Below are 26938 nucleotides of genomic sequence, written 5' to 3'. Positions count from 1 at the left end.
TAGACCAGAGTCCAACGACTTAACCAGGAGAACTTTTTTTACTGTTTGAAACTTCAGTGCAATACACAATAACATACTTTGGTAACTGCAGGTAGTAAAAGAGGTTGTGACAGCAAGGTAGAGCAGAGGAACGTCATGAGGACCCTGTCCAATGTAGCAATGTACTCTGCCGGGATAGCGTAGTAAAGAATAGAAGTGAAAGTAGAAGAAGCTACTCATACTCACGAATAGATACTTCAAAATTTACCTATTTTTGCCTTATAGTGTCCTGCTAGGGCAGTACGAGGTCCCAGGTCCCTGTGCTGGGTTATACAGACTTTCCAAGACTTCCCAGAATAGCTGCGTGTTGCAGTAGGATACATAGGCTTACACGCTGCTTTGTCCTACTTGGGTCAATACCCAACTCTAGGTATACTGCCCTGTGTGTTGCAGAAGGTATCACTGGCGTGGACAAGACATAGCCTCCTCCAGTACCACCCTGCTGCCTCCTCCGGTACAATCCTGCTGCCTCCTCTAGTACCATTCTGCTGCTTCTATTAGTACCATCCTGCCGCCTCCTCCAGCACCATCCTGTTGCCTCCTCTGTCTCCTCCAGTACCATCCTGCTGCCTCCTCCAGTACCATCTTACTGCCGCCTCCTCCAGTACCATCCTGCTGCCTCCTCCAGTACCATCCTGCTGCCTCCTCCAGTACCATCTTACTGCCGCCTCCTCCAGTACCATCCTGCTGCCTCCTCCAGTACCATCCTGCCGCTTCCTCCAGTACCATCCTGCTGCCTCCTCCAGTACCATCCTGCCGCCTTCTCCAGTACCATCCTGATTCCTCCTCCAGTACCATCCTGCTGCCTCCTCCAGTACCATCCTGCCGCCTGCTCCAGTACCATCCTGCTGCCTCCTCCAGTACCATCCTGCTGCCTCCTCCAGTACCATCCTGCTGCCTCCTCCAGTACCATCCTGCTGCCTCCTCCAGTACCATCTTACTGCCGCCTCCTCCAGTACCATCCTGCTGCCTCCTCCAGTACCATCCTGCCGCCTCCTCCAGTACCATCCTGCTGCCTCCTCCAGTACCATCCTGCTGCCTCCTCCAGTACCATCCTGCTGCCTCCTCCAGTACCATCCTGCCGCCTGCTCCAGTACCATCCTGCTGCCTCCTCCAGCACAATCGTACTGCCTCCTCCAGCACCATCGTACTGCTTCCTCCAGTACCATCCTGCTGTCTCCTCCAGTACCATCTTACTGCTGCCTCCTCCAGCACCATCGTACTGCTTCCTCCAGTACCATCCTGCTGCCTCCTCCAGTACCATCCTGCTGTCTCCTCCAGTACCATCTTACTGCTGCCTCCTCCAGCACCATCGTACTGCCTCCTCCAGTACTATCCTGCCGCTTCCTCCCGTACCATCCTGCTGCCTCCTCCAGTACTATCCTGCCGCTTCCTCCCGTACCATCCTGCTGCCTCCTCCAGTACCATCCTGCCGCCTCCTCCAGCACCATCCTGCTGCCTCCTCCAGCACCATCCTGCTGCCTCCTCCAGCACCATCGTACTGCTTCCTCCAGTACCATCCTGCCGCTTCCTCCAGTACCATCCTGCCGCTTCCTCAAGTACCATCTTGCTGCCTCCTCCAGTACCATCCTGTCGCCTCCTCCAGTACCATCTTACTGCCGCCTCCTCCAGTACCATCCTGCTGCCTCCTCCAGTACCATCCTGCCGCTTCCTCCAGTACCATCCTGCTGCCTCCTCCAGTACCATCCTGATTCCTCCTCCAGTACCATCCTGCTGCCTCCTCCAGTACCATCCTGCCGCCTCCTCCAGTACCATCCTGCTGCCTCCTCCAGTACCATCCTGCTGCCTCCTCCAGTACCATCCTGCTGCCTCCTCCAGTACCATCCTGCTGCCTCCTCCAGTACCATCCTGCCGCCTGCTCCAGTACCATCCTGCTGCCTCCTCCAGCACCATCGTACTGCTTCCTCCAGTACCATCCTGCTGTCTCCTCCAGTACCATCTTACTGCTGCCTCCTCCAGCACCATCCTGCTGCCTCCTCCAGTACCATCCTGCCGCCTCCTCCAGTACTATCCTGCCGCTTCCTCCCGTACCATCCTGCTGCCTCCTCCAGTACTATCCTGCCGCTTCCTCCCGTACCATCCTGCTGCCTCCTCCAGTACTATCCTGCCGCTTCCTCCAGTACCATCCTGCCGCCTGCTCCAATACCATCCTGCTGCCTCCTCCGGTACCATCCTGCTGCCTCCTCCAGCACCATCCTGCTGCCTCCTCCAGCACCATCGTACTGCTTCCTCCAGTACCATCCTGCCGCTTCCTCCAGTACCATCCTGCCGCTTCCTCAAGTACCATCTTGCTGCCTCCTCCAGTACCATCCTGTCGCCTCCTCCAGTACCATCCTGCCGCCTGCTCCAGTACCAATCTGCCTCCTCCTCCAGTACCATCCTGCTGCTTCCTCCAGTACCATCCTGCCGCCTCCTCCAGTACCATCCTGCCACCTGCTCCAGTACCATCCTGCCGCCTCCTCCACTACCACCCTGCCGCCTCCTCCAGTACCATCCTGCTGTCTCCTCCAGTACCATCCTGCTGCCTCCTCCAGTACCATTCTGCTGCCTCCTCCAGTACTATCCTGCTGCCTCCTCCAGTACCATCCTGCTGCCTCCTCCAGTACCATCTTGCTGCCTCCTCCAGTACCATCTTGCCGCCTCCTCCAGTACCATCCTGCCGCCTCCTCCAGTACCATCCTGCTGCCTCCTCCAGTACCATCCTGCTGCCTCCTCCAGTACCATCCTGCTGCCTCCTCCAGTACCATCTTGCTGCCTCCTCCAGTACCATCCTGCCGCCTGCTCCAGTACCATCCTGCCGCCTCCTCCAGTACCATCCTGCCGCCTCCTCCAGTACCATCCTGCTGCCTCCTCCAGTACCATGTGTAGTAAGCCCCCGGATGATGTTGTAGTGGTGGGACAACGGTTACTTGCTAGGTGGAAGCGTGACGCCACTACTATGGTGGATGGCTGAGATAAAGCCGGACCTTAGGGATTTGTCACATGATGCCAGTGCCTGGTGGGCACACAGGTGTGATGGCACGCCTGCTTTTAAGGTTTAAGGCTGGCTGTACCCTTTTCCCCTGTGGCCGGTGTTCTGTCGGGTTGCTGTAGGGTCCCTTGGGATGTAGTAGTGTATTCACAGGTGGTCAGAGTGGTGTAGTAACCCTCTGGAATAATGGTAGGACCCGCCACCCACAGAAAGGGGAAATGTCCCAAGGTTACGGTGTAAGTGCTGTGCAGGTGGTAGCGAATAATCACAGACTCAGGTGATAACGTTGACTTGGTTTACTACTTGTAAATGTGCAGCAGGTAATACAGTGATGGCCAAAAGTTTTGAGAATGATACAAATATAAATTTTTACAAAGTCCAGAATACTCCATACTCCAGAATGTTATAAAGAGTGATCAGCTTAACAGCAATTACTTGCAAAGTCAATATAGAAGTCAATAGAAAATTTACTTTATCCCCCAAAACACATTTCAATATCATTACAGCTCTGCCTTAAAAGGACCAGCAAACATTGTTTCAGTGATTGCTGTTGATGAGGACAGGGCTGGAGATCAATCTGTCATGATTAAGTAAGAATGACACCACTGGACACTTTAAAAGGAGGCTGGTGCTTGGCATCATTGTTTCTCTTCTCTTAACCATGGTTATCTCTAAAGAAACACGTGCAGTCATCATTGCTCTGCACAAAAATGGCCTAACAGGGAAGAGTATCACAGCTAAAAAGAGTGCACCTCAGTCAACAGTCTATCGCATCATCAAGAACTTCAAGGAGAGAGGTTCCATTGTTGCCAAAAAGGCTCCAGGGCGCCCAAAAAAGACCAGAAAGCGTTAGGACCGTCTCTTAAAAGTGTTTCAGCTGCGGGATGGGGCTACCAGCAGTGCAGAGCTTGCTCAGGAATGGCAGCCGGCAGGTGTGAGTGCATCTGCACTGTGCACTGTGAGGCGGAGACTCTTGGAGCAAGGCCTGGTCTCAAGGAGGGCAGCAAAGAAGCCACTTCTCTCCAGAAAAAACATCAGGGACAGACTGATATTCTGCAAAAGGTACAGGGAGTGAACTGCTTAGGACTGGGGTAAAGTAATTTTCTCTGATCCCCTTTCTGATTGTTTGGGAAATCTGGAAAACAGCTTATTTGGAGAAGACGAGGTGAGCGCTACCACCAGTCTTGTCTCATGCCAACTGTAAAGCATCCTGAAACCATTCATGTGTGGGGTTGCTTCTCAGCCAAGGGAATCGGCTCTCTCACAGTCTTGCCTAAAAACACAGCCATGAATAAAGAATGGTACCAGAATGTCCTCCAAGAGCAACTTCTCCCAATTTTCCAAGAGCAGTTTGGCGATCAACAATGCCTTTTCCAGCATGATGGAGCACCTGGCCATAAAGCAAAGGTGATAACTAAATGGCTCAGGGAACAAAACATAGAGATTTTGGGTCCATGGCCTGAAAACTCCCCAGATCTTAATCCCATTGAGAACTTGTGGTCAATCATCAAGAGACGGGTGGACCAAAAAAAAAACAAACAAATTCTGACAAAATGCAAGCAGTGATTGTGTAAGAATGGACTGCTATCAGTCAGAATTTGGTCCAGACGTTGATTGAGAGCAGCCAGGGAGAATTGCAGAGGTCCTGAAGAAGAAGGGTCAACACTGCAAATATTGACTTGCTGCATTAACTCCTTCTGTCAATATAAGCTTCTGTTACTCATAATATGATTGCAATTATATTTCTGTATGTGATAAAAACATCTGACAAACACACATAAAAACAAGAGGGCAGCAGATCATGTGAAAATATAATATTTGTGTCATTCTCAGAACTTTTGGCCATGACTGTACAACGTATCTTGAAATGCACTTGATACAGTTCCAATGAATACACGAAGATAGAACCACCAGATCTGTGTGATAAGTGCGGAGTAGGATGTAGTAGAGTTGTACTGAGGTAGCGTAGTAGAGAGGAGAGTGCCGAGAGTCTCAACCCAATTAGTAATGTGCTCTGCCGGGATGTTGGAGTTCAGAGAAGAATAATTGTAGAAGAAGAAGAAACAACCTGTGCCTGTGTTTTGACCTTTCCTATAGTCTTCACACCACCAGATGCCCACTAGCTTTGGTGGAACTGTACCAATGGGTGACACAGGCCCCAGACCCTGTTACCTGGGATGAGCGGAATAGATAGGATTTCCTAAGTACACCCGCTCTGCGAGATGGAGTTCATAGACTTTACGTAACTTTGCTCCACCCGAATCTGTTCCTAGCTCTTTGGATCTCTTGTGGATATTGTCCTGCACTGTGGTTACTCCTAGTCCTCGGTGTGGGTTGAGGTGATCTGTAGGCTAGTCTTCTCTTGAAGGGTTTAACAGTGCATCACACAGCTTGTGTGGTGCTTTAAGAAAGAAGGTTGTACGGGAGCTCTGTTCTGCGCCCTACCCATGCGGGGCACTGACTAGAACTTGACTTGCAGAGGGCCAGAGCCCAGGTAGAACCACGGTGTAGAGCTATCTCCACGGTGGAGAGCTCAGCTAAGACTCCTTCTTCACCCAAGGGACTAACTTACTAACCAGCGTGTAAGATGCGCTGTGGTTGGGTGGAAAGAGTGCAGTAGAGAAACGGGATAGAAAAGAGAGGATAGGAGAGAAGTTAACAGAATCTGGGACTTGAACAAACAATAACCCTTTAGACACTTCAGCCGTGCTTCTGGACCTTAGTTATACGATGCAGCGACATCTAGTGGTCATCTTTGGTAACACTATAGCTGTGGCAAGACCACAAACAAGTACAGACTTTTACGAGCATTGTGAAGGATAGCAACACCTGCAGTGGGCTACCACAAATGCTGCTGCCTCCTCCAGTACCATCCTGCCGCCTGCTCCAGTACCATCCTGCTGCCTCCTCCAGTACCATCCTGCTGCCTCCTCCAGCACCATCCTGCCGCCTCCTCCAGTACCACCCTGCTGCCTCCCCCAGTACCATCCTGCTGCCTCCCCCAGTACCATCCTGCCGCCTCCCCCAGTACCATCCTGCCGCCTCCCCCAGTACCATCCTGCCGCCTCCCACAGTACCATCCTGCCGCCTCCTACAGTACCATCCTGCCACCTCCTCCAGTACCATCCTGCCGCCTCCTACAGTACCATCCTGCCACCTCCTCCAGTACCACCCTGCTGCCTCCCCCAGTACCATCCTGCCGCCTCCTCCAGTACCATCCTGCCGCCTCCTCCAGTACCATCCTGCTGCCTCCTCCAGTACCATCCTGCCGCCTCCTCCAGTACAACCCTGCCGCCTCCTCCAGTACCATCCTGCCGCCTCCTCCAGTACCATCCTGCCGCCTCCTCCAGTACCATCCTGCTGCCTCCTCCAGTACCATCCTGCCGCCTCCTCCAGTACAACCCTGCCGCCTCCTCCAGTACCATCCTGCCGCCTCCTCCAGTACCATCCTGCCGCCTCCTCCAGTACCATCCTGCCGCCTCCTCCAGTACCACCCTGCTGCCTCCTCCAGTACCATCCTGCCGCCTCACCTCCTCCAGTACCATCCTGCTGCCTCCTCCAGTACCATCCTGCTGCCTCCTCCAGTACCATCCTGCCGCCTCCTCCAGTACCATCCTGCCGCCTCACCTCCTCCAGTACCATCCTGCTGCCTCCTCCAGTACCATCCTGCTGCCTCCTCCAGCACCATCCTGCTGTCTCCTCCAGTACCATCCTGCTGCCTCCTCCAGTACCATCCTGCCGCCTCCTCCAGTACCATCCTGCCGCCTCACCTACTCCAGTACCATCCTGCTGCCTCCTCCAGTACCATCCTGCCGCCTCCTCCAGTACCATCCTGCCGCCTCACCTCCTCCAGTACCATCCTGCTGCCTCCTCCAGTACCACCCTGCCGCCTCCTCCAGTACCATCCTGCCGCCTCACCTCCTCCAGTACCACCCTGCCGCCTCCTCCAGTACCATCCTGCCGCCTCACCTCCTCCAGTACCATCCTGCCGCCTCCTCCAGTACCATCCTGCCGCCTCCTCCAGTACCATCCTGCCGCCTCCTCCAGTACCATCCTGCCGCCTCCTCCAGTACCATCCTGCCGCCTCCTCCAGTACCATCCTGCTGCTTCCTCCAGTACCACCCTGCCGCCTCCTCCGGTACCATCCTGCCGCCTCCTCCTGTACCATCCTGCCGCCTCCTCCAGTACCATCCTGCCGCCTCCTCCAGTACCATCCTGCCGCCTCCTCCAGTACCATCCTGTTGCCTCCTCCAGTACCACCCTGCCGCCTCCTCCAGTACCATCCTGCCACCTCACCTACTCCAGTACCATCCTGCCGCCTCCTCCAGTACCATCCTGCCGCCTCCTCCAGTACCATCCTGCCGCCTCCTCCAGTACCATCCTGTTGCCTCCTCCAGTACCATCCTGTTGCCTCCTCCAGTACCACCCTGCCGCCTCCTCCAGTACCATCCTGTTGCCTCCTCCAGTACCATCCTGCCGCCTCCTCCAGTACCATCCTGCTGCCTCCTCCAGTACCATCCTGCCGCCTGTTCCAGTACCATCCTGCCGCCTGTTCCAGTACCATCCTGCTGCTTTTACCAAGTAACCATAGTTAGCATCCCTACCCCAGATAGTGCCCCAGATTGTAATAGTGCCCCATGCAAATATGATCTCCCTTTTGTATCCTACAAGACCTTCTTAGAGGGGTCTATGTTATGTAGTATACACTATAGTTTGGATGGTATATATCATACAATATATGTAATATACCTTTTCATAACATACACATTACAGTATACCTATAAACAGCATACCTTATAAAGTATATACTATATTGGGATATACCATATACAACATACCACTAAATAGTGTAAATTGCACAATACTAGAAAACGTACCTGGTGCTGCCCGGGTATAAAGTGTCAGGGTGTTAATAAGATTTGTGCCTAGGTCGCCCAGGAGGCCAATCTATGCTCTCGTCTTTTTTGTTTACAAATGAGGCAGCTGCCCCTAGCAACCAATATTGGTTGCTAAGGCTTCAGTATACCTTCTCAACTACCATTATTGGGGTGACATTTATCAAACATGGTGTAAAGTGAGACTGGCTCAGTTGCCCCTAGCAACCAATCAGATCCCACTTTTCATTCCTCACAGACTCTTTGGAAAATGAAAGGTGGAATCTGATTGGTTGCTAGGGGCAACTGAGCCAGTTTGACTTTACACCATGTTTGATAAATCTCCCCCATTGTTTGTGTTTGTGTGTGTGTATATATATATGTGTGGTCAGACATTTGCATCATCTTTGTGAGGTAAAATCTGATCTCCAGAACATTCTATGTGGCGGTCTTCCCCTTTCCCCTTCTCCCTCCTCCCCTGTACACCTGGCTAGGACGGGACCGTCGCTCTAAGGGTTCCATACCACAAACGATTAACAATAAACAATCTCAAACGATTGCTATGGCGAACGACCTGAAATTGTTTTATCCAATTGAACGGAACGATGATCGTTCTTGCGGTCGTACTGTCCGTCGCTACTGCGTTCGTTTCAGAGCTACGTCTTATTAAACCGAATGATTTGCAAACGATCAATGATAAAAATAGGTCCAAATTCTATATCGTGACCAACGATTTCTCGTTGGTTGTTTAATTGTTGCCTGCTATGACACAAAACGATTATCGTTCAATCAATTATGAATGATCTAACAATTTTTCCGAACGATAATCACCCTCTGGAAAAGGGCCCTCACCTTCCCGGGCACCCATGCTATGTACATCAGTGTTCTCTAACCTGTCACTCTCCAGCTGCTGCAGAACAAAGTCTCCCATCATGCCCTTCACATCCTCTAACTGTTAGAAGACTGCAGCTCTCGCTATGAAAGCATGCTGGGAGTTGTAGTTTAGCAGTAACTGGAGGCTTTCATTTTGGAGATGTCATATTGGTGAAATTGTGTAACTTCCAGTTTAAGACCACTAGATGGCACCAGAGTACAGAACAATTTATCCAGCCATCTATTATAGAGCTTTTCAATATTTATAGAAATGTATAAAGCCAGTAAATTATGCTGGAGATCTAACTGAATCATTGATCCCTACCATGTTGTTACCACAATCACTGTAATACTGGTGCAGAAATGAGCTCTTATTACTCTAGTGTGAATAAGTCCTATGTATAGACTGTTGAATATAGGGCACTCAGTCTGGCATCATAACATCAGTACCACCAGTACTGTCCTGATGGTGGTCCTGGTCAACATGGGCACCACCTCAAAAATTCAGCCCCCCCCTTCGCTTTTTCTCCACTACTACCTAACTGAAGAAACCCGTGCCGACAGTGTTCAGTATCAGATACGTCGTCTATATACCCATCAATAATTCTTCACATCTCTGTAGACCCCCTGCCCCCCTCTCTCCGCATTCATTGCCTAAGATGACCGTCTCCCTGCAGGACATCCCCGGCTTTTAAACATGCATCATTACCGCGAAGCAGACTGAGGACATAAATCTATGGTCTGCGAAAATATGAGCATACTTTACAGGCTATTAAAGCTTCCCACCATGACGTCGGTCTTCTCCAATTAAATGCCTTCATTTCCCCAACTATTCCCGGCATGAATATGGAATATGCTAATGGCCTACCTGGGCGATACAACCAGACGACTGTTTTATATAATAGCTAGGGTGAAAAAATCTTTCAATCTAAGCCCACTTGTTGTTGGAAGATTCCCCTGATGATGGAAGGATCATCATTAAAGGGGTACTCCAGCGAAAATCTTTTTCTTTCAAATCAACTGGTTTCAGAAAGTTATATAGATTTGTAATTTACTTCTATTTAAAAATCTCAAGTCGTCCAGTACTTATCAGCTGCTGTATGTCCTGCATGAAGTGTATTCTTTCCCAGTCTGACACAGTGCTCTCTGCAGCCACCTCTGTCCATGTCAGGAACTGTCCAGAGCAGTAGCAAATCCCCATAGAAAACCTCTCCTGCTCTGGACAGTTTCTGACATGGACAGAGGTGGCAGCAGAGAGCACTGTGTCAGACTGGAAAGAAGACACCACTTCCTGCAGGACATACAGCAGTTGATATATACTGAAAGACTGAAGATTTTTAAGTAGATGTAAATAACAAATCTGTATAACTTTCTAAACCAGTTGATTTAAAAAAAAAAAGAAAACACACACACCGGAGTTCCCCGTTAATTCTGTTAAAAGAGCTCAGGCAAGATGGCTGCTCCCATAATAATTTAATTAAAATGAAATTAAAAGAAAATTACAGAAAATAGAAAGTGATTAGAAAAAAAAAACCAAAACATTTATTAGTATCTGGCTGTAATCGGTAACAAAAAAATAATAATCTAGACAATACTTTCCTTTTAAGAAGCCTTAGAACATGACTAGGATTTAAAAAACCAAGCCAGAAACTCTCCGAGGAGGGAAAACGTTCGCAGTCTGTAGACAGCAGTTTAAGGGTTGTTAGTTACCCCTCATAGTCTTATTGTTTTGGGGGAGTCCAGGGGGCAGGGTTTAAATGTTCACTACTTTTTACTGTACAACAATCAAGCAATAGCTCAGCATGCTGGATTATTGGAATGTTACTGAATGTTGTGACACAGTGCTCTCTTCTGCCCCCTCTGTCCATGTCAGGGACTGTCCAGAGCAGAAGAAGTTTTCTATGAGGATCTGCTACTGCTCTGGACAGTTCCTGACATGGACAGAGGTGGCAGCAGAGAGCTCTGTGTCAGACTGGAGAGAATACACCACTTCCTGCAGGACATACAGCAGCTGATAAGTACTGGAAGACTTGATATTTTTTACATAGAAGTAATTTACAAATCTCTATAACTTTGTGACAGTTGATCTGAAAACAATTTTTATCACCGACAACAGTCCGGCAGTGACGTACCAGATTTTCCGGTACAATAATCCGGCATTGCCGGATTATCAGATTTTATATATATATTTTTTTTGCACTTTTTAATATGATTTAATCTGAATTCTTCATTAGATTTTCCTTCCCATGCTGCACAGACGTTACATGCCCCCGGCTTTATAATGAGCCCTGAATGTCTATGTCAATACTGAGTGGAGCCACGGTGAACTGCGCGCACTGGGCCGCCGCTTTCAGAGGTGCCGTAAGCAGCTTGTGTAAACAGGACTGTGAACTCCAAATTGCTGGGATTTTGTAAACACACTGAGGCAGTGTGCAGCGTGGCCGCCGCCGAGGGCCCGCACCGCTCTCACTATTCACTCATGCTTCCCCCAGCTTTGGAAATAGCTAATTATTTGTGAGAACGCCGGACGGCGAGCGTGAAGAGAAGAATTTTCGCCCAGGCGAGCGGCGGTGGCCGAACACTTTGCCCCGTGTGTTCAGAGTAATTGGAGGAGTCACTTCTCATTAATGGGCCCTCCGCCATGTAGAGGGGGCGGGTTGGGTGGTTAGATAAGGCTGGCAATGCTGCGGAGTGGGCACTGCCCGGAGGGGGGGGGGGAGGGCTCCATTGTTGGGGTTGATGGTAATTGGAGTGAAAGAGATTCCCGGCCTCATTAGGGTAAAGGGAGATGACAGAGATTGTGTCAGAGGTGATGATATCATGGCCGCCAGCGGAGTGCAGGGACGTCTATGGTCTCTGACATACAGCTAAGATTATCTGTCTATCCCATATTTATTATAGGAATGGTAGGCATATATAGGACCTGGATATAAGATAGACAGACAGACAGACAGACAGACAGACAGATAGACAGATAGATAATTAGATAGGAGATAGAGAGAGACAGATAGATCTTTATCTATCTACTATCTAATTATCTATCTATCTATCTATCTATCTATCTATCTCCTATATATCTATCTATCTCCTATCTATCTCCTATCTATCTATCTATCTATCTATCTATCTATCTATCTATCTATCTATCTATCTATCTATCTATCTCCTATCTATCTATCTATCTATCTATCTCCTATCTATCTATTATCTATCTATCTATCTATCTATCTATCTATCTATCTCCTATCTATCTATTATCTATCTATCTATCTATCTATCTATCTATCTCCTATCTATCTATCTATCTCTCTTTCTATCTATCTATCTATCTATCTATCTCCTATCTATCTATCTATCTATCTCCTATCTATCTATTATCTATCTATTATCTATCTATCTATCTCCTATCTATCTATTATCTATCTATTATCTATCTATCTATCTATCTATCTATCTATCTATTTATTTATTTATTTATCTATCTCCTATCTATCTATCTATCTATCTATCTAGCTATCTATCTATTATTTATCTCCTATCTATCTATCTATCTATCTATCTATCTATCTATCTATTATCTATCTCCTATCTATCTATCTATCTATCTCCTATCTATCTATCTATCTATCTATCTATCTATCTATCTATCTATCTCCTATCTATCTATCTATGTATCTATCTATCTATCTATCTATCTATCTCCTATCTATCTATTATCTATCTCCTATCTATCTATCTATCTATCTATCTATCTATCTATCTATATATCTCTCTATATATCTCTCTATCTATCTCCTATCTATCTATCTATCTCCTATCTATCTATCTATCTATCTATCTATGTGATGAGCGGCCGCTGTAGTGCTGATTCCTATATGAGACATGTCAGACACTGCTATTATGTACATGAGGACACATTCATGTCACTAATACCGGCCTTTACCTTTATACGTAGTTATTTGTTCCATGGACTGAGTTACATCTCTGCTTTACCAGCATTGGCATTGAACATTGTTGGTGTATACTCCCCTGATGATGTCACTACACCATATATATAGGAAACAGAACAGCCGCACCCCACTCCATCAGCTCCATGCTTATTCTGCCATCTCTTTATGGTTTGTAACCATCCCAGGTAAAGCAGGATCTGGTATATTACATCTCTATAATACCAGTATACCCAGTCACCTGTGTCCGTGTCAGGAACTGTCTAGGAAAATAGAGGATTTTTTACTGCTCTGGACAGTTCCTGACATGGACAAGAGTGGCAGCAGAGAGCATTGTGTCAGACAAGAACAAATACACCACTTACTGCAGGACATACAGCAGCTGATAAGTACTGGAAAACTGGAAATTTTGAAATAGAAGTAAATTGCAAATTTATATAACTTTGTGACACCAGCTGATTTGAAAAAAAGAAAAAAAATGTTCACCGTAGTTCCCCTTTAACCAGCCCGAACATTGGCCCAATCATAGATTAGGGTGGAAGTATCTGGCCACATGTGGCCAACATCATGATGCTATAAAACTAAATAAGAAGTCTGTGGAAGGAGTTTTAGTTGAGCTTGCGGCTCTTCACCAGCAGGCGTCACTGTTGCCCTTATGGTGTGGGGAAACTTCGAGTATTTGGCAGCGCTGGCGGATGACAACTTCTGGGCTCAGACAAAATCCTGAAAAGCATGAGAGTCATAACAACGCGAACACAATTCCGATAAACAGCTGTGTGTGCACTAAAGCCTACTCCATGGTAAAAAGAGAAAAAAGAGCTTCATTCCCTAGACAGGCTGCGAGCAATCCACCAGATAGCTGTCAGCGCCCCGGAGCCTGTCCTTCTCCCAGCCAGCCGCATAGAGTAGTGTATAGGAGTCTGTGCAGGTACCATACATACATACATATGCTGTCCATATGGCTGCATCTATCCCCGCAAATAAAACCTCCCTATACACCATTTATAAGAGTATGGGTCAGTATTTGGCAGCGCTAGAGAGAGAAGGAGAGGCCGTGGTTATGTTTGTTTGGTTAATTTCCCGTAGGGGCCTCTCTGGCTTGGACACTACTATGGAGGTGCTTAATAGCTTGGACACTACTATGGAGGTGCTCAATAGCTTGGACACTACTATGGAGGTGCTCTCTGGCTTGGACACTACTATGGAGGTGCTCCCTGGCTTAGACACTACTATGGAGGTGCTCCCTGGCTTAGACACTACTATGGAGGTGCTCCCTGGCTTAGACACTACTATGGAGGTGCTCATTGGCTTGGACACTACTATGGAGGTGCTCAATAGCTTGGACACTACTATGGAGGTGCTCTCTGGCTTAGACACTACTATGGAGGTGCTCCCTGGCTTAGACACTACTATGGACGTGCTCCCTGGCTTAGACACTACTATGGAGGTGCTCAATAGCTTGGACACTACTATGGAGGTGCTCATTGGCTTGGACACTACTATGGAGGTGCTCATTGGCTTGGACACTACTATGGAGGTGCTCCCTGGCTTAGACACTACTATGGACGTGCTCCCTGGCTTAGACACTACTATGGAGGTGCTCAATAGCTTGGACACTACTATGGAGGTGCTCATTGGCTTGGACACTACTATGGAGGTGCTCAATAGCTTGGACACTACTATGGAGGTGCTCATTGGCTTGGACACTACTATGGAGGTGCTCCCTGGCTTAGACACTACTATGGAGGTGCTCAATAGCTTTGAAACTACTATGGAGGTGCTCCCTGGCTTAGACACTACTATGGAGGTGCTCCCTGGCTTGGACACTACTATAGAGGTGCTCTCTGGCTTGGGCACTACTATGGAGGTGCTCCCTGGCTTGGACACTACTATGGAGGTGCTCCCTGGCTTGGACACTACTATGGAGGTGCTCTCTGGCTTGTACTGTGTATTAGAGCACTCTATGCCCTAGATAGGGATAGTCTATCTAAAGCATTACTTATGGAGAACCACATGGCTGGTACTGTGTATGGGAACTGTCTCCTGGATGGCACTCTAGTTGGGGCAGTATTTATAGGGTACACTCTGTCTGGGGAAGTATTTATAGGACACTCTCTAGCTGGGGCAGTATTTATAGGGTACACTCTGGATGGGGCAGTATTATAGGGCACTCTGGCTGGGGCAGTATTATAGGGCACTCTCTGGCTGGGGCAGTATTTAAAGGGTACTCTCTGGCTGGGGCAGTATTTATAGGGTACTGTCTGGCTGGGGCAGTATTTATAGGGCACTCTCTGGCTGGGGCAGTATTTATAGATCACTCTCTGGCTGGGGCAGTATTTATAGGGCACTCTCTGGCTGGGGCAGTATTATAGGGCACTCTCTGGCTGGGGCAGTATTATAGGGCACTCTCTGGCTGGGGCAGTATTTAAAGGGTACTCTGGCTGGGGCAGTATTATAGGGCACTCTCTGGCTGAAGCATTATGTATAGGGCACTCTCTAGCAGGGGCAGTATTTATAGGGCAGTCTCTGGCTGGGACACTATTTATAGGGCACTCTGGCTGGAGCAGTATTTAGAGGGTACCCTCTGGCTGGGGCAGTATTTATAGGGCACTCACTGGCTGGGACAGTATTGATAGGGTACTCTCTGGCTGGGACAGTATTTAAAAGGTACTTTCTGGCTGGGGCAGTATTTAGAGGACACTCTGGCTGGGGCAGTATTATAGGGCACTCTCTGGATGGGGCACTATTTATAGGGCACTCTCTGGCTGGGGCAGTATTATAGGGCACTCTCTGGCTGGGGCAGTATTTATAGGGTACTCTCTGGCTGGGCCAGTATGTATATGGCACTCTCTGGCTGGGACACTATTTACAGGGCACTCTCTGTCTGGGGCAGTATTTATAGGGTACTCTCTGCCTGAAGCATTATGTATAGGGCACTCTCTGGCTGGGGTAGTATGTATATGGCACTCTCTGACTGGAGCTGTATTTATAGGACACTCTCTGGCTGGGGCAGTATTATAGGGCACTTTCTGGCTGGGGCAGTATTATAGGGCACTCTCTGGCTGGGGCAGTATTATACGGCACTCTCTGGCTGGGGCACTATTTATAGGGCACTCTCTGGCTGGGGCAGTATTATAGGGCACTCTCTGGCTGGGACAGTATTTATAGGGCACTCTCTGGCTGGGACACTATTTATAGGGCACTCTCTGGCTGGGGCAGTATTTATAGGGCACTCTCTGCCTGAAGCATTATGTATAGGGCACTCTCTGGCTGGGGTAGTATGTATATGGCACTCTCTGGCTGGGGTAGTATGTATATGGCACTCTCTGGCTGGGGCAGTATTTATAGGGTACTCTCTGGCAGGGGCAGTATGTATAGGGTACACTCTGGCTGGGGCAGTATTATAGGGCACTCTCTGGCTGGGGCACTATTTATAGGGCACTCTCTGGCTGGGGCAGTATTATAGGGCACTCTCTGGCTGGGGCACTATTTATAGGGTACGCTCTGGCTGGGACAGTATGTATAGGGCATTCTCTAGCTGGGGCAGTATTATAGGGCACTCTCTGGCTGGGGCACTATTTATAGGGTACGCTCTGGCTGGGGCAGTATTATAGGGCACTCTCTGGCTGGGGCAGTATTATAGGGCACTCTCTGGCTGGGGCAGTATTTAGAGGGCACTCTCTGGCTGGGGCAGTATTATAGGGCACTCTCTGGCTGGGGCACTATTTATAGGGCACTCTCTGGCTGGGGCAGTATTATAGGGCACTCTCTGGCTGGGGCAGTATTATAGGGCACTCTCTGGCTGGGGCAGTATTTAGAGGGCACTTTCTGGCTGGGGCAATATTATAGGGCACTCTCTGTCTGGGGCAGTATTTATAGGGCACTCTCTGGCTGGGGCAGTATTATAGGGCACTCTCTGGCTGGGGCAGTATTTAGAGGGCACTTTCTGGCTGGGGCAATATTATAGGGCACTCTCTGTCTGGGGCAGTATTTATAGGGCACTCTCTGGCTGGGGCACTATTTATAGGGCACTTTCTGGCTGGGGCAGTATTATAGGGCACTCTCTGGCTGGATCACTATTTATAGGGTACTCTCTGGCTGGGGCACTATTTATAGGGCACTCTCTGGCTGGGGCAGTATGTATAGGGTACTCTCTGGCTGGATCACTATTTATGAGGTACTATCTAGCCAGGGCACTACTTATGAGGTACTCTCTTTATTGCTCTGTATAGGGTAGCATCCTCATGCACTCTTTATATTTCAGTAATTCCATAAATCATGTTATCATTGTGCCTCCCATCCAGAGCTGCAGTTTTAATCCTCACAAAGAAAAGCTGCTGAATATTAAAACCCTGGGGGGGGGGGGGGGGGGGGGGGAGGAGCTCCTACGACGGACAATGAGTGGGTAGAAGCGCGGGGGTCTTGGCACTTCTGTGCTCGGTAAATGTGGACGCGGCTAATAGTGTAAATATTTAACAGCCCCTTATTCATGGCTTGGACAGTTCCTGCAAACACTCTACCAGTAGCCACTGTACATTTGGCATTGAGTTCTCCGTCCTCCCTGGTGTATATACAATATGTTTAGAAGCTGCTCGGGACGTTCACATCCTCCAATATTAGCCAAGGAACTGTCCGTTAGCGCTCTGCTTATTGTATGGTTTACAGAAGACACTACACATGGCTATCATACTGTGGGGGTTCTCCGTATGGACCATACTTGCAGCTTTCGAGAAGGGAAGGGCCTAGATTTTTGATATTATACCCCTGCCCATGTATATACAACACCCCCCACCCACTCTTGTATTGTATACGTTTTTTTTTCATTCATCTTCTCCATCATTGGAGCAGAACAATGACAAATATTGCACCATTGGATCCTTTACATGCCAGACAAAAACAGACCCCAGTGAGCCCCATTGGCCTTAAAGGGGTCCATTGGGTTTCCATTATGGTGTCTACCCATTTACTTTAAAAAAATAAATAAATAGCACAGCATGTAGCCGTATTTTTTCTGACATGTTGGTCCAATAAGTCAAAAATAGGAGGAATCCCCATATAGACTTAACCCAACTGTGTTTTCAGTCCAGGTGTGAGCTCGGCCTTACCCAAGAGAGTCCAAGAGAGAGTCCCAACCCAAGTAGTACTTTACTCTGCTGGAACTTCGGCGGTAGCAATAGAAGAATACTTGAGAATAGAGAGAATACTTGTGCCTGTGTTTTGACTTTTTGGTCTTTGCACTACCTATTGCCCATTGTCGAGTGACCCGTCCTAGAGGGTGACACAAGCCCCAGACCTTGTTACCTGGTATGAGCGGAATGTTGAGGGTTCTCTGCTTACACTTGCGCTGCGAGATAGAGTTTTTTAGGTTTCTAGCAACTTTGCTCTATCCCAATCAGTTCCTCACTTCTTTATGGATACTGTCCTGCACTGTTTCTCTCCTTGTCCACGGCGTCGGTTGAGATGATCCCAGACTTGTCCTCTCTCTAGTGAAGGCTTAACACTGCATAGTGTTCAGTGAGGTTGCTTGAGAAAAAACTGTAAGGGGCTTCCTACCTCTACAGAGTCTAAAGGCAAAAGACCCCTCTGGGCTGGTTCTTCTGTCCCTGACAGGGGACCTGGCAGAAGCCAGGGCCCAGCTTGACTACAGCAGGGACTGTCTTGTCTTGTGTCCTCTCTGCACAGGAATCTGACTAAGACTGAGCTACTTCCCCTTCCTCCCACCAGTGTAAAACTCCTCCTTCAGGGGCCTAAGTGAACAACCCTGGGATTGGTGGGGAGGTGTGTGTGTGTGTGTGTGTGTGTGTGTGTGTGCAAGAATTAGAGGATAGAGATAGGTCAAGAGAAAGAACAGCTCTCATTGGTGCACAGATCCATGTGGTACAAGACAAAAAAAACAGTAATCCATTAGTAACTACAGCTGTGCAATACTCAGACATATACAATACTGACATCTAGTGGTGGACAATAAAATAACTTCTAAATACTCCAGCATCACTTAATCTGACGAAAGAACTTTTTGGACAGGTGTATGAGACAAGAAAAGAAAAAAAAAACAAAAAAAACACAGTGGTGGGACACCACAACACAAAATGGGCTTCAAAGGTCCAACAGAAGACAACCCTGTTTTACTATGAGGCCATTTTCTCATCCCCATGGTCTAAGTCTTATGGATAGTGTTGAGCAGACTTGGAAACTGTCCAGGTTTGTCCACTTTACCGAACCCAAACATTCAGCATTTGATTCCTGGTGTCTGGAGAAGTTAGATGCCACCCAATGCCTATGGCTGTATCCATGTATTCCTAGCAGCCCTATGGCAAAATCTTACTTATACAGACATTGAGAATCAAATGCTGAACGATCGGGTTTGGAGAAGTTTCCTCATGTCTGCTCAACACTACTTATAGGTTAGATACTAATGCCTTCTCCCTCCCTGACTGGCCTTGTACATCAATCATAAAGAGACGATAGGGTGGAGGAGGGAGGAGGCATGCATACCACAGCTCAGACAAGCCTCTATGACACCTAAGCTTCATACATGAGTTTATAACTTTGAGAACAGCCATCAGCTAGGAGACAGGTATCATTCATTTTTTCAGCTCTCTGCCTAGGTATGCAGCATGATATAGAGATGACCTGTTCCCTGGAGCAATTTACTATGGGTGCTCTGAGAGAGTTAGCATTAAAGGGGTATTCCACTCAAACGTAATTTTTCATATGTTGCTGTCCATACTTATGAACTATTCCCTCTCCTTCCCCCAGTTCTGAGCTGCTGCTTTCTGCTAAAGACACAAAGAACTGTGTGAAACCCTTGCTGTCTGTCTCCCATCCCCCCTCCCTCCGAGACGGCTGATGTAAACAAGTCCCTATCTGCAACTTTGTAGCTTCTTTATAATGCTAGGAGGATAAATCACAGTTTTAATAAATTTCAGATTAACCCTCTCAGCATTATGAAGAAGCTACAATGTTGTAGATAAAGCCTGCCAGTGGCTTGTTTACATCAGCTGTCTCAGAGGGAAGACGGAGAGAAAAGCTCACATACAGATTTTTGTGTCTTCAGCAGAAAGCAGCAGCTCAGAATTGGGGCAAGGAGACAGAATGGATAATAACAAGTATGGAAGGAATTGTTAGTCTCACCATGGGCAGCAACATATGAAAAGTTATGTTTGAGTGAAATACCCCTTTAAGCTATGATGTCACATCTGACTATGAACTGTAGATAAACCATAGTCTGTATCCAAAAAGCGTCCTGCTTTTCGTCTCTGTTCAATAACCCATCAGACTACAGGCAAATAAGAACACTGAGGGAGATTTATCAAACATGGTGTAAAGTGAAACTGGCTCAGTTGCCCCTAGCAACCAATCAGATTCCACCTTTCATTTTCCAAAGAGTCTGTGAGGAATGAAAGGTGGAATCTGATTGGTTGCTAGGGGCAACTGGGCCTGTTTCACTTTACACCATGATTGATAAATCTCCCCCCCCCCCCATTGTATTCAATATAAATAAATATGGTGGTAAAGCGGGTGAAGTTTTTAGGGTAAAATATGGTAAAAAAAAGTATTTTCCTCTGGTACAATTGGCTATGGCATTATAGCTGGGTGTAATCTATACGGTGCTGGCAGGTGCTTTTTAGGAAGCTGCAATACTACACTGCCTTCAAAGGAGGCGAGAATAAAAGCCGATGGATTCCCAAGTGGTTCCCGTCCGGCAGATTTAGCCTTTAATGCTATAATAGCGGCGTCAATTGGTGTGTTAGAAGCATTTCCACTCTTTGCTGCCCCTTCGGCCCCAGATCTCAGAGAGTGCTTCTATAGATGTCAAGGGGACAATTACCGTCGTGTACATTTCTATTGCTGGCCAGTCGGGGTGCGCCATGTATTCAGTGAGACTATTGACCTTCCCAGCCAGTCGGCATCTCTATCTCCAAATAAGTTCAAATAAACTGGTGTCAAGTTATTTAGATTTGTAATTTACTTCTTTTTAAAAAATCTCAAGTCTTCCCATACTTATCAGCAGCTGTATGTCCTACAGGAAGTGGTGTATTTTCTCCAGTCTGACACAGTGCTCTCTGCTACCACCTCTGTCCATGTCAGGAACTGTCAAATCCCCATAGAAAACCTCTCCTGCTTTGGACACTTCCTGAAGTGGCAGCAGAGAGCACTGTGTCAGACTGGAAATAACACACAACTTCCTGCAGGACATACAGCAGCTGATTAGTATAGAAAGGCTTGATATTTTTAAATAGATGGGAATTACAAATCTATATAACTTGACACCAGTTGATTTAAAAGAAAAAGATTTTCGCTGGATAACCCCTTTCACTGGCTAGTCCTTAAATCCAAGGGTTCAGATGACTGTGCTCTTTTTTTTTTTTTTTTTTCATCGGAATCACTATCTTCCAAAAACAGCGCCACCCCTGTCCTCAGGTTGTGTGTGGTGTTGCAATACAACTCTATTCACTTAAAAGAAACTGAGCTGCAGTACCACATACAAACTGAGGACAAGAGTGGCGCTGTTTCTGTTTTTCTTATTCTGTAAAATCCCTTTAAATTGTATTCCGTTCCTTGGGTATGAGATCTTTGGTGTTACGTCCTAGATGAGGGGTTGCAGCAACAGTGTACAGTATGGTGGTAGGTTTTTCGAACACCCAGTTCACTCCACATATAAAGCTTTTTATATGACCTTATGGGCGCCGCTGCACAGATTCGACTGGTCTGGCCCTTTTCTTGTAATAACCCAGCCAGTTCACGCAATCTGCGGCAGTTTCTAAATATGCAAATGAGGTCACTCGTGCAGTGGAGGCGGGCCCAGCGCCCATAGGGCACCGGGTGATGCGCTGAAGCAGAGCCAGGCTGCCACCTTATGTACATATTTAGAAAACTAGGTCACACCAGCGGAATCCGTTTAGTGGCACCCATAAGGATGTATGAAAAGTTTAAAGGCGAAGTCCTGCAAAATTCAAAAAAGGAGGATGGAACAGGGGTGCAGGAAAATAATAGACAATGTTAACTTGCCTGTCCCTCTGCCTCCATAGCACCACTCCTGGGTCCCGCTGATGGCCGCTGGATGTAAATTTCGTCTGGAATCTGGGTACGTCACATACTTGACTCAGCTGCAACGTCACGTACCCAACTCTTCCAGCTGCAACGTCATATATCCAGCTAAGCGATTGACCGCTCAACCAATCAGTGACTGGGGTAGGACACCTCTCAAGTTACTGACTGGCTGAGCTGGGCCATGACGTTGCAGCTGGAAGAGCCGGGAAAGTGACGTTGCAGCTGGAAGAGCCGGGTACATCACATACCCAGATTCTTGACAAAATTTACATCCAGCCGCTGTCGGCACGACCCAGGAGCGGCGCTACGGAAGCATGGGGACAAGTAAATTAATTTTGTTTATTATCTTCCCGCTTCCTCCCTTTTTGAAATTTTTGTGGGAATTCTCCTTTTAATGTGTGGCTTGAACTGGTACATTCACTTAAAACAATAAAATTGCGTTGGTCATAATCTAGATAACATGATGAGGATGAGTTGGTTCTAGTCAAAATACTATACAACTTCACCTTTGGGCTATGTTTATACATGGCGTTTAGTTACTGGTAATTAATTGCTCTTGCCGCTATTTTGATGGTATTTTGACGGAATTGCATCACTATTTTATAATAATTCCGTAATTTGTGGCAAAATGAACACTTATTAAATGCCATGTGTGAACATAGCCTAAGTAAACCAAGACACACAAAAACTCACTGCTAATGGCAAGACATAAATCCAATACAGATATGAAATAACTAAATAAATAAAATAAAAAAAAGCTGAGTTTTTCAGATGGGAGACAAGAAGGGCTCTTATTTTGGAGGACCTGAAATGTTCCTGCATTATATGGCCTGCTCAATGGTTTAAATTGAAAATGTGTAATGCTCTTCTTCACCTGCGGGGGCACTGCAGGGAAATTGAACACTTGCTGCCAGATCTTATAGCCAATCTAATGGTTCTTAGTTTATCATTGAGGGACATTTGAAGCAACCCCTTCACTATTACACTGTACTCACTCAGTTCATTGCATCAATTCATAAGAAATGTATAAAAGGCAATACACAGGGCTATACCTAACATGGAAAACTGAAGGTGACGGGAGAATGGAAGCCGCCAGGGACCACACAGGCTCCGCTCATCTGCCAGGAAAAGCCTATGATCTAATTTCAGCTTTGTCATGTACTTAAGAACAGCGTTGTCCACTTAAAAGCACCTTGTGGAGAAGATGAACAGAAGGTCTAGGAGGAGGGGGGGAGACGAGAACACCATTAGTGTGACAGTAAATTATAGAGACTACAAGGTATCAAGTGATGGAATTCTCCGACAAATGAAATCACTCGAATCAACGCAACAACCAGTCGTTGTCAGACCTTACATGGTGTGATGGTGTCAGCACTGGGAACAATGGACGATGACATTTCCTTAAGAGATCTGCCATATTAAGGCTACTTCCCATAATTCCCAATGGAGCAAGAATGACCTTTTTAAAGAGGTTATCCAGGCGTAGAAAAATATGGCCGCTTTCCTCCAGAAACAGCACCTCTCCTCAGTTTTGGTGTTGGGGATTGCAGCTCAGTTCCATTAAGTAAATGGAGCTGAATTGTAATACCACACACAGCCTGAGGACAGGGGTGGCGCTGTTTTTACACGGAATTAGCTGTGTTTTTTTCTGATCCTGGATAGTCTTCTGACGTCTTTACGACACCCTATTCTAATTCTATCATGCAGTTAAGGCTCAGTAATGCTAGAGTTGCTGCATATGTAACCGTGCCAGGACCAGGGCTTGAGCAGACCTGCAGTTCCTAACACAGGCATAGCACCAGAGGGGTCATGCTACAACATACTGCTGCTACTCAATGTAAAAACCCACAAGATGGGTGGGAGAGAGCCTGGACCCAGCCTGTACATTTATTACATGGTTGACCATTGATATGAAAAGGTAGTATATGCGAAATGCTTAAAGAGGACCTGTCACCCCCCTGTGCCGGGGTGACAGGCTCCCGAACCCCGGCTAGAGCACCTTATACTTACCTGATCGCGCTTCTTGATTCGGTCCGGTGACGGAGATTTCAGCGCCCGAAGCCCGGCGCGCGCGCGCTCCTGAGATGAGTCCACCTCTCATAGAGAATGACTGGTGAGTCCGACGCTCCGTCATTCTCTATGAGCGTCGAACTCATCTCAGGAGCGTGCGCACCGGGCTTCGGGCGCTGAAATCTCCGTCACCGGACCGAATCAAGATGCGGGACCCGGCGCTATCAGATAAGTATAAGGTGCTCTAGCGGGGGGTCGGGAGCCTGTCACCCCGGCATCGGGGGTGACAGATTCGGTGAAAAGTTATATAGATTCGTATTTTGCTTCTATCTTAAAATCTTGAGTCTTCCAGTACTTATCAACTGCCGTATGTCCTGCAGGAAGTGGTGTATTCTCTCCAGTTGGATACAGTGCTCTCTGCTGCCACCTCTGTCCATGTCAGGAACTGTGCAGAGCAGTAGAGATTTGCTGCTGCTCTGGACAGAGGTGGCAGCAGAGAGCACTGTGTCAGATTGGAAAGAATACACCACTTCCTGCAGGACTGGAAAAGTACTGGAAAACTTGAGATTTTGTAATAGAAGTAAATTACAAATCTATATAACTTTCTGAAACCAGTTCATTTGAAAGAAAAAAAATAATTTCACTGGTTACTATAAGGGAAATATATGACCATCATATTATATTTTAGACTCTCACAATGCTCCCACAACACCCAAGCTTCTGCTGACCTGGACTCACATCATCTGTGACCATGTTAAACAAACTGTAGCTGTATGTTGTTACTATATCCTTCTTTCATTTCTTCTTATGCCTTTATTAGACTCTCTACAGCCAGCACAAGTCTTTTCTGTCTTCTTCAGCCCTTTCCAACCAAAGTGCTATGGCTCTATATGTTGGCTGTATATTGGTTGGGTGGTGGCTGTCACACTTCCACGCATGGAAACCCCATCAGTGTTATTTTTCCTAGTACGCCTATTCCAGTATGTGTGTTGCCATCTACCATGCTGTGCTCAGAGTCACTGAAAAGCTTCTCATTCCCTTAAAGTGCACCTACAGGAATAATCCTTTCTGGATAGGATGAAATTATAATGGCAACAATAACTTTTCAGCTTCATATACCAACATTCTACTGGGAAGTTCAAGGATAAAGGGAAGATCTCCCAGATACCCTATCACTTTAAATCATACTCACCTCTCCCTGCTCCTGTCCTTCCCTCCACTCCTGAGCACCACTATAGACATTGCTCTGCCGCGAGTGCTGTCTCCATTTTATCTGCTGTGGTGCCTGGCTATGCACGTAAGAGCAGGAATGGGTAGAGTGGAGTATCTACATATCAGATACGAGATCTGTAAGTAGTTTGGGGTATAAAGGTCTGGGATCTTGTTATGGGGGTCTGGCCTAGGTCTTGTATATTTTGCCGTTCATATACATTGGAGGAGATTTATCAAATATGGTAAAATATAAGTGAAACTGGCTCAGTTGCCCCTAGCAACCAATCAGATTCCACCTTTCATTCCTCATAGACTCTTCACACAGGAAAATGAAAGGTGGAATCTGATTGGTTGCCGGGGGCAACTGAGCCAATTTCACTTTACACCATGTTTGATAAATCTCCCCCTATGTGTGCATTCGTACCATCTGTGCCTTGATCCTTGCCGTGCAAAAATAGGACAGGTCATAGTGCGGATGGCAGCACGGATGCCTTCGCCCTGCTACTCTCACCTGCTCCCATCTTCCCTGCTCCTGTCACCGCTCCTGTCTCTCCCCCTCTCCCATCTCCCCCGCTCCTGTCTCTCCCCGCTCCCATCTCCCATGCCCCTGTCTCTCCCCCTCTCCCATCTCCCCTGCTCCTGTAGCCACTCCTGTCTCTCCCCCTCTCCCATCTCCCCTGCTCCTGTAACCACTCCTGTCTCTCCCCCTCTCCCATCTCCCCTGCTCCTGTAACCACTCCTGTCTCTCCCCCTCTCCCATCTCCCCCGCTCCTGTAAACACTCCTGTCTCTCCCCCTCTCCCATCTCCCCCGCTCCTGTCTCTCCCCCTCTCCCATCTCCCCCGCTCCTGTCTCTCCCCCTCTCCCATCTCCCCCGCTCCTGTCTCTCCCCGCTCCCATGCTCCTGTCTCTCCCCCTCTCCTATCTCCCCCGCTCCTGTCACTGCTCCTATCTCCCCCGCTCCTGTCACCCGCTCCTATCTCCCCCGCTCCTGTCACCACTCCTATCTCTCCCGCTCCCATCTCCCATGCTCCTGTCTCTCCCCATCTCCCCTGCTCCTGTTACCACTCCTGTCTCTCCCTGCTCCCATCTGCCCCCGGACAACACCAGGGCCTCCCGACCCCTAACCCAGCTGTTTTTCATGGATCACGGAGCGAACTCACAGTCCTTGAAAAACACTAGGCATGTGAATGAGGCCTTATGGGTAGACAAGACAGCTTTGGTATCATTCATGGACTCTGAGCAGGCGTCCCATAGTAGTTATGAGCCCTGATGGTTGTGACATAGCCATTGCTTTGAATACCGCGATCAGCGTTGATCACGTTGCAGATACTATGAAACGTATACCCAAAGAATAATCGCACCATACATGACTATGACTTGTGACTCTCATTGCTTGTGATTCAAGCTACTGGTGTATATATATATATATATATAGAGAGAGAGAGAGAGAGAGGAATTACTAAGGGTCCTATTAGACAAAGTGATTTTTTACGATTAACTATAAACAATCACAAACGAGATTGTTTAGCGTTAACCTGAAATTCTTCACCATATTACACAGAACGATAGTCGATAGTTACGATCGTCCCAGCAAAAAGTAAGGAAGGGTGTGGAATTATACTGAACGATTAACAATGATTTTAGGGTCAGATCTAAATGAACGATCAACGACACACAAAGGATTTTTACCATCTTTGCCTTCGATTATCGTTTGAATCCGAACGATATAACGATTTTCAGCACAATAATCATCCTGGGAATTAGAGCTCAAAGACTTGAAAGTCTTCAAGGTGATGAATCACCTCTAAGGGTTAAACCAGCGGTAGACTTGACCACCGAGCCACAAATAACATTTTTTTTTTTTTTGCAAATCCATTACCATTCACAAGACGTCTCAAAGTCCGCCTCTTCTCACCCTCGATGAACAACAATACC

The 26938-nt window shown here is 47.5% G+C and overlaps 1 protein-coding gene and 1 long non-coding RNA gene across 2 annotated transcripts in view; one reads left to right on the top strand and one right to left on the bottom strand.

The window, feature by feature from the left end:
• The window catches only part of PARP11 (poly(ADP-ribose) polymerase family member 11), a 49593-nt gene extending 41550 nt beyond the window's left edge, over window positions 1–8043 (bottom strand). The window contains exon 1 of the mRNA XM_069968438.1: window positions 7909–8043. The gene's annotated coding sequence lies outside the window, so the exon portion shown is untranslated. The remainder of the gene's footprint in view (window positions 1–7908) is intronic.
• The window catches only part of LOC138789720 (uncharacterized), a 143260-nt gene that overhangs the window by 16257 nt on the left and 100065 nt on the right, over window positions 1–26938 (top strand). The gene's annotated exons all lie outside the window — the stretch shown is intronic.

The sequence above is a fragment of the Dendropsophus ebraccatus genome, chromosome 1, assembly GCF_027789765.1.
Source record: "Dendropsophus ebraccatus isolate aDenEbr1 chromosome 1, aDenEbr1.pat, whole genome shotgun sequence".
In the NCBI taxonomy this organism is placed as follows: Eukaryota; Metazoa; Chordata; class Amphibia; order Anura; family Hylidae; genus Dendropsophus; species Dendropsophus ebraccatus.
This window is presented reverse-complemented; position numbering and strand designations above follow the sequence as displayed.